Source organism: Temnothorax curvispinosus, unplaced genomic scaffold (genome assembly GCF_003070985.1).
Source record: "Temnothorax curvispinosus isolate PA1 unplaced genomic scaffold, ASM307098v1 QBEX01000632.1, whole genome shotgun sequence".
NCBI classification, from domain to species: domain Eukaryota; kingdom Metazoa; phylum Arthropoda; class Insecta; order Hymenoptera; family Formicidae; genus Temnothorax; species Temnothorax curvispinosus.
In genome coordinates this window covers 573,499-581,675 of record NW_020210412.1, presented here as the reverse complement: position 1 = coordinate 581,675, position 8,177 = coordinate 573,499, and positions in this window count along the sequence as shown.

The following is an 8,177-nucleotide window of genomic DNA, read 5'->3' as shown; positions in this document are numbered from 1 at the left end:
GACGCAGCTCGGCATGTGAGTGCAGTGAGTTAGAATCGCGCCAGTCAGCACATGCGCGCGAGAGAAGTGAGTCGCAGAAAAACGGGTTTCGCAAATGCGATTCGAATCGAAGTAGAGCCGCGCGCGGAGCGGCCGCGGTCGCGGCGCTCGGGTGATAATCAGTATCGTTCATCGGCTTTGTTCGGCATACACGAATTCTCGCTCCCCCAGCCCGCGAGCGTCGCGGATCGTGCCTTACGTAACTGGGGTGGGTGGTCTACGGCTCGGAAACACCTCTTTCCAGCTCCCACCACGCAAACCTGCGGCATAATCGGTGCCCGGTAGAGTATTCTTACTCCCCGCGATGTATCTTCCAAGTAGCAATTTTCTCTTTTCGTACTTATCTCCGTTTGATAAAAATTAAAAACGTGGACGCGGGCGCACGATAAAATCGCCCCACGGGGTTTAACGTGCCGCTCCACGGCACGCGGACTTTCGCCCTTTGCTTTTGTTAACAGTCTCAGTCTCGCTATAGTACTCCATCGCACACACATTTTACCCCATGCTACATTCCAATTTATTCTTTAAATTAAATATATTTACAAGTTTGCGTTTCGCAGGCGATAAGGGTTTTGCTTGTTGTTGCGTTTTTAGTCGCGCCGACGGAGTAGAGATCAATGACAATCTCGACAATACTTCTTTACGGATATCCTGGATTGATAACAAGTAGGATACGTATGCGGCATACGCACCGAAAGAATTTTGTTTCGTGACCCCATTTCCCGTTTCGAATTTCACACGAAAATTCCCCACCGCATCCTGTAATTTGTCGTATCGGCATATCGATATATATCCGAACGATATTAGAATGTATACACGCGCATGTAACATGCGGTTACAACATTGCCCTATGCCGCATCATCATGCATCGAAATTGGTATTCAGACTGTCGATCGCTCATTACTTACTCTTCGTAACTAAAATTACATCTCTCACGTTTTCTCTCTCCCCCGGCCGTTCGCGGTGGCGTTTACGTGTGCACGCGAGGGCGCGCGCCCATGCATACCGGGCGTTTTCCTGACACGCATGTATCTCGGATTCAGCCGTTTCGACTATGCTGTCGACGTTGTTAATAACAAGATCACGAACTGGTTCGGCGCATATGATTCGGTACTTTTCTCTACCTCGGGGAAACAACGGGTCAGATCGTATGCCTTCCGAAATCTTCTCGCGGATACTGAGACTGAACACAGAGCTAAACGCCAATTTACCGGCGGAAACTTGAAATTTGCGTGAAACTACTTTCGTAAATACCACTTTCGGTAGGATGTGTCGGGCGCAGACTCGTGAGTCCTCCCTTATTCTCGCTCCGCGCAAATTTCCTTTGTGAATTATTCCTCGAATAGCTAATCGCTCCTTGTTTTGTCCCTCGATGGCCTCGATGTTTTTCTTTCTATACGTAATTCTCCCCCGATCATCCCCCTCCCCCCCGTATTATTATCCGTTTTTGCGTTGACGTCTTTCCACGGCTCGTAATTCCCCTGGGCGCCATCTTCCTCTTTCTCCATTACATTTTTGTATCGTCGTTCCTTTTCGGTCGCAACTATCGGTACGCTACTATACTATAAGCTTTCTTATATCTTCTTCGTTTTTTACACCACTCTGTTTTGCTGTCCCTACGCCCATCCTCTCTCGTGCACTTCTCTCCACACTCATTATTTTCTCGTCTGCGTTTTGCTTTTATATCCGTCAATTCCATATTTTCTTTTTCTCGCGGCACAGCCAGTCCTTCTCTTCTACATCGTGTTTTCGCGTCTCGATTCTTCCTTTTACCAACCGCGGTTCATCTCCCTCCCATTGCCATTTTTATTTCGTTTTCTCTGCCGCGCGCCAAGCTTCTCTCTACCTACCGCGCGTATCTGTATGAGAGAATCGAATCTTGGATGCTACGGAAAACACAATGTAACGAGAGAGAAAGAGAGAGCGAGGTGGCGGAATGTAAACCAGTTATGCCATGTACACCCTTTGGTTAAACCAAAACTGAGTGGTTTTATAGCGCCGATCTGTCTTGCCGTGTTATAACGAGTTCGTGACTCGACATAATATGATAACCCCACCCCGAAACCGTCGGACTCTCGCACAGAATCGCGGGAGCGCGAGACTAGAAGAGGCAGTAGAGACTGGGGTAATAAAGAGTGCGTGGCGGAAGAAACGACAAATCGCCGACAGTGACTCTTCCTCATAGTAGGTAGAGAATTAGTGATCGCTCCACTCGCGTTTAACAGTCATTGTTTAACCCTATGATCTGGTCGGGCAAATTTCGAATTTCCGTATCAAATTTATTGATCATTTTAATTTGAATTGAAGGCTATTATAAATTAGAGAGCGGCTAATGATAAGTATCTTAATATATTGCATTCGTGCAAGGTTGCGGAAATTACTACAAGAAATGGGAGGATGAGGGATGTGGGTAATAAGGAATGTATAACGGAAGAGAGGGCAACCCGCCAACAGTGGCTCTTCTTCGACGTTACCAACCAAGCTTTGAGAAGAATATTCTTCATCAATCTGTTCGTTAATCCGTAACTACGTTTCTTATCACTCGTAAAATTGAAATTTTACTTTACTTTATCGCAACTTTATCTTAATTAATCGATGTGTTATACATGCACAATTGAATGTTCTTTCGAGCTCAATAATTATAAATTGTCGCGTCTCATTATTATATTTAACGCCTTGATTCTGAGTCTACTATTATATACTTGCTTTATATTTATATAAGTATGCAATTATTTTTCGTTTGGAGGGAGAAGGATTATTTCATATTACTTATTATTATAATATTAATATACATTATATGAGCAAAATTAATAATTGCTAAAAATTCTGGATTTATGGTGAAATTATTTATGATAAAATGAATATCAATATTCCGTAAAGTTATTGGATAATAATGAGGCCTTGTCGATTTGGATTTTTCTCCGCATCTTTATCTTATAAAATCTTATAAAATCTTGTATAAAAGAACATGCTGATGTATGGTCCTCATAAGATATCTAGGCAACACTCTTGATGACAATAATGAGGATCATTATGATAACAACATTAACTATAATAACATGTTATTTTCCGGGAAAGAATCTCTGCTCACAAGATGGCTTTGATAAATGCTCGGACTTTGTCAATGCTGATGTAAAATATTGTATTTTCCATTTAAAAATCTCGTATATAATGATAGATATTTGTATATTTTATTATATTTTGTTATATTTTATTATATTTATAATAATTGGTTAAAATTTGCATACTTTATTGATTTGATTATGAAAATATATCTATTTACATTTTATAAATGTTTAGACATCGTTTTACATGTGTCTCCTATATACATTTTATAAAATCTACCGTTACAGAATTCTAGCATTTAGAATAAAAGAGCAGTGTGACTAATAAATATAAAACAAATTTGATTTTTTTTCGTTTATAAAATGGACGAATGATCAACGTCGATTTATCATTTCATGAGAAAGCAATGCTGTATTCACATGTAACTAGGCACACGTGTGCAGCAAAAAGAATACGCGTACGAAGATGCTCTTCGCAATCAGTAACTCAGTGAACGAAGGCGCGTGCGCGCTTTACAGTCGGCATACCAAAGAACACGGGCATAAACATTGTTGGAGGATACGCACGAGGGAGACAAAGAGGCACGTGGTGGCGGCAGAGAGAGGGACGACGGGAATTAAGATGGACGGTGCCAATCGTATGCTAATAGAGCGGTCTTTTATTTTCTCCCTTTACCAGTTTGGGGAAGTAACCCGCGGACGTTCAGTCGCGCGCCGAAGCGGTCAAAGCTCAGTCTATATCGAGCAAAGTATCGTACGAGCGTATCGAGCGTGTTTTTTTCTAGAGGAGGAATGAAATGTAGTAACTGTGTGTGGACCTCACGATGAAATCTCGGGTGTGAAAATACGTGTTCCGATATGCGCGTTCGGATTTTTTTACGATATCCCCCCCCCTCTCAATATCCGCATCTAATATTTAGTCTATCTAGTATAAAAATGCACATTGTTGCCAATCTTATTTCATAATTTAATAATTGATGTCGATGTAAATTGAAATTAAAGTTTGATTCCATTTATCTTCCAAAAACAACTCACTTACAAAATATTCAAGTTTGAAAGCGAAAGGGTAAATTTATTTCTTTATTATATCTTCGTAAAGGAGCGTTATTTCAGGAGATAAACAGAGTGCATGATTTGTATTGAACATAGCATTATCATATTACATCAGGTCACGATCCTTATTATCTTTTATGCTCTTTTATTATATTTTTTCTCTTTTGCCGAAACAAATTGTTACAGTCATAACATTGCGAAGTATATTTTCAGGCTTATATGACAAGCAGCATTTCCCTTCCTCAAAGTTCTTTCTTAGCTCTGAAATTAATTATTACATTGTTGTTTTTACATTTATTAAAGTTTAATTCGTTTTTTATTAAAGATAAACTAATCATCGCTGATAAAATATTTATATTCTATCGTCGATTTCGAGCGCATTTTGCAGGAAAAACAATTTTCTACAATGAGCAGTTTTTTTTTGCTATCTCATACACACGAAGCAAGTATATAGCTACTACAATTCATTATATAAATTTGTTTTATGAGTTTAGAGCCATTAGTGACTATCTACCTTTTTTTCAAACAGTACCGGTTCCTTTCAATGTTTCCTAATTATGTTGTAACACGAAGACGCAATTGCAATTTGTCTTATGTAACAAATAATAACGCGCGGTGTGCATGCTTCATATCTCGGAAGATTAAATAATCATAATATCGCAATAAAGAGTAAAATTACATAATATCAAATAAATATTATATAATTTTTTGTTCGGTAAGGAAAAAATAATTATCTTAAAAACTGTTTTTCTTTAACTTACAATTAGTAATTAGGGACATAAAATTTTGTAAAAAAAGTTTTTTACGCAACCGAATTAAAGTACATAAAATTATTTTTAATAAAGTATATTAAAAAATAAATGCACGCAATGCCGTATGTGCTCTATTATGTTTAATATAAGTGTCGATCCGTATACACCAGTTGCGCTGTTAGCGGCAGACTTACGATCTCATGCGGAATAACAAATCACTCTTGATGAACACGTTAATGATATCTTCTCATTTGAATGCCAGTCTCATACGTGTAAAGTTATTGATGCCATCGAACCATCGGGGAAACGATCCGAGAATCCGTCCATCATTGATTTCCCCCACTAGCCGTGAGTCGGACGATCCTTTCTCCCATAGGCCTCTAGGTCTTCGAAGCCATCGACCATGACCAGACACAGGCGTTCCTTTATCTTCTCCAATGCTTCATTGCAATTACCCTTTACACGAAATATATTTAAGCGCATAATAGCTTACACCGTCTGCTGATTAATATCATTTAATTTCCTGTCAATCGAAACAGAAATACAATTTTCAATAAATTTTTTGTTGCAAAGATAGGTTCTGTTATTACTATTAAAATATTTGTTGATAATTTGTATTGATAATTAATTTCTTTTATATTTTTATATTTTAACGTTAAATAGTTTTCGAGTTACCATCAATAATTATTTTATTACCAATGCAATAAGAATAAGTTAAAATTGTTGATCCACGAGAATCTTTGGCATTGATAATTATATTTATATCAAAGTGTTCCAGAACTAAAATAAAATACCGCGTATTAAGGATAAGCAATTCAGAATCGATTGCATATCCTGATCCGCACGCCACTTAAAATCGAACGCGCATCTTATTATCCATGTCTGCGGTATTAATCCTAGGTCTGGCCCATGATGCAGCTGCACTTAACCTACCCCTTCATCTGTGGAAATGCGCTGGATCTTTGCATAATTTTACCCTTATGCGGACGTACTATATTTTTCTTTTATCCACACATTGTATACTCTGGCTATACTATGATATCGATGTTCGATTTTTTGTAGAAGAAAATGTTATTTAAATAAATAATCAGAAAAAAGATAAGAAACGGATTTTTGATAAAAAGATATAAATTATTTTACGGTTTATTGTTAACACTATTATCTAATCCGCTTTGAGCTAGCAAATTTTTTGTTACGTAATAAGTTCGTTAACGCAATCGCGAGAAATTAAATTGTCGTCCCAATCTAAATTAAATTTCACTGCTAGATTTAGCATGTAAATGACTTTAAGTGGCACGAGGAATGCTGCGAATGAATCCGCTAGACGGAGGTTGGAAGATTAATTTGTGACGATATCTGGAAAAGTCGCGTCCCTAGCACGGTGAATTTTCCCACAGACGGGTGGTAGTAGAGTTGAAGCATTATCAGCGCAGGCCGTCCCTTGTATGCCCACTAAATCTGCAAAATAACGGCTGAAATGTATGGAGGTATCTAATGTAGCTGGCCGTCCTTTGGCCCATATTAGGTCGCGTTCGTTGCCCTTCATGTGCGTGATATTCGGAAATTTTAATGGTGTTTGCTCCGCTGGCCCCAGAAACTCATCGCGTATTTATTTTTCGTCGGTAGACTTCCATTATCTGAATAACCCACCGCACGAATATACTTACACAAAGTTAGCAACAAACTAGAAGATCTGAAGTTTTTGAGGGATATGTTGCTATCATGCAATTTTCACAAAGAGATAACATTTATATGCGAGAAATGGCCGTTTCAGTTCTAGGAATTAATCTCACGTAGAGTACATAATTTTTAATATGAAGCTCAAGCGTGAATAATGTCAGTAGGACATGGGAATATTCGTGAATGTTAAAAATACGAAAACGAATGTTTCAATATGCCTCGTCATAAGTCTCGAACGCAATATTAACAGCTCGTTATCTGCACGTCCGGTTGGTTGATGCTTATATCTGAAACGTGCATCAAATCAGCGCCTCGGATAACTACGCTCGGAGGAACGACGTGACGGCGGAAAGAAAAACGAGACACGAGCGCGCGAGAAACAAAGGGGGAAAGTGAAATGTGATACGTTATTCCTTCGGTCACAATATTGACTGCAACTTAGGTTGACGAGATTTAGGTGACTACCCTCGTGGATGGGAAAGAGGATGGATAAACGGCTAGTAAGTGTGATCGTGAAGTTTAGAGGGGTAGGCCTTCCCCTTAAATTCGCTTAAAGCCGATGCTGAGTTTATTAGGGTATACGGGGCATCCGGGTGCACGGTTCGACAATCATGAATTCATTCTCGGCTCGCGAAACGAGCTAAATTTCTATTGTCTGTTTATTGCTATGGGAAAAGCACATAACTTTACGAAAGTAAAAAGAAAATACGCTCAATATACATTGATACAAACGTCCTTTCCAAATTAACCCCAACGACCTTCGTCAAAGTTAATTTTCGCTGGCCAAAGTTCGAGTGACGGGTATTATAATTGGCTTCCCCAGCGGAAGACGAACGTTGCTACGATCCGCATTTTGCTCTACCCATCGATATAATCGTTATTGCTCCAATCTCTCGAATTGTGAACTTCGGGTCGTCGAGAATTACTTGTACGGACAATGGCTGATGGGTCTGCCCTATTACATCCTTCCGATGCCGAAGGATGTTCCGACAACGATAACTTTTGTGGTTAAACGTGGATCAAATTACTAGAAGACCTGCGGCTTTTCTCGCTACGGCAAGTTGCTGAGCGTATTATCTGGAAGAAGTAGAGAATCTTCGACATGTTTCTGCGTGGCGTAATGACCGCACGTCGCACGTGTTCTACGCGTACAGAGCTTGTGCGTATGTCCGAACATATTACTCCGACCGCTAAGATAAGATTTCTAGACTTTTTCGATCATTCTCCTTGATCTCTCTCGTTCTTCCTGGTGGAATCCAGAAGTGTAGATTACCGATTGTATCGGCAAATATTGCTTTATCGTTTGTAGACAAGCCATCTATTACTGTTTTATTCATCGTATTTGACACGGTGTGTAGTGAGCGTAAAATTGCCACTATTATCGTGCTCAACGACATTTGTCAACCGCAGAGCAGACGACTGCGTTTCGCTTCTTTCCTTCTGCTGACACTTGTTTAGCGAATATCAAATAGTGACAATTCGATAATTGGATAATTCCAGAACGGGATATCTATGAATAGATCCATGAGTGGCTCATGGATATAAACATGAAGCTACATTCTCTTCGTTTCTCATCCATCGGCATCGA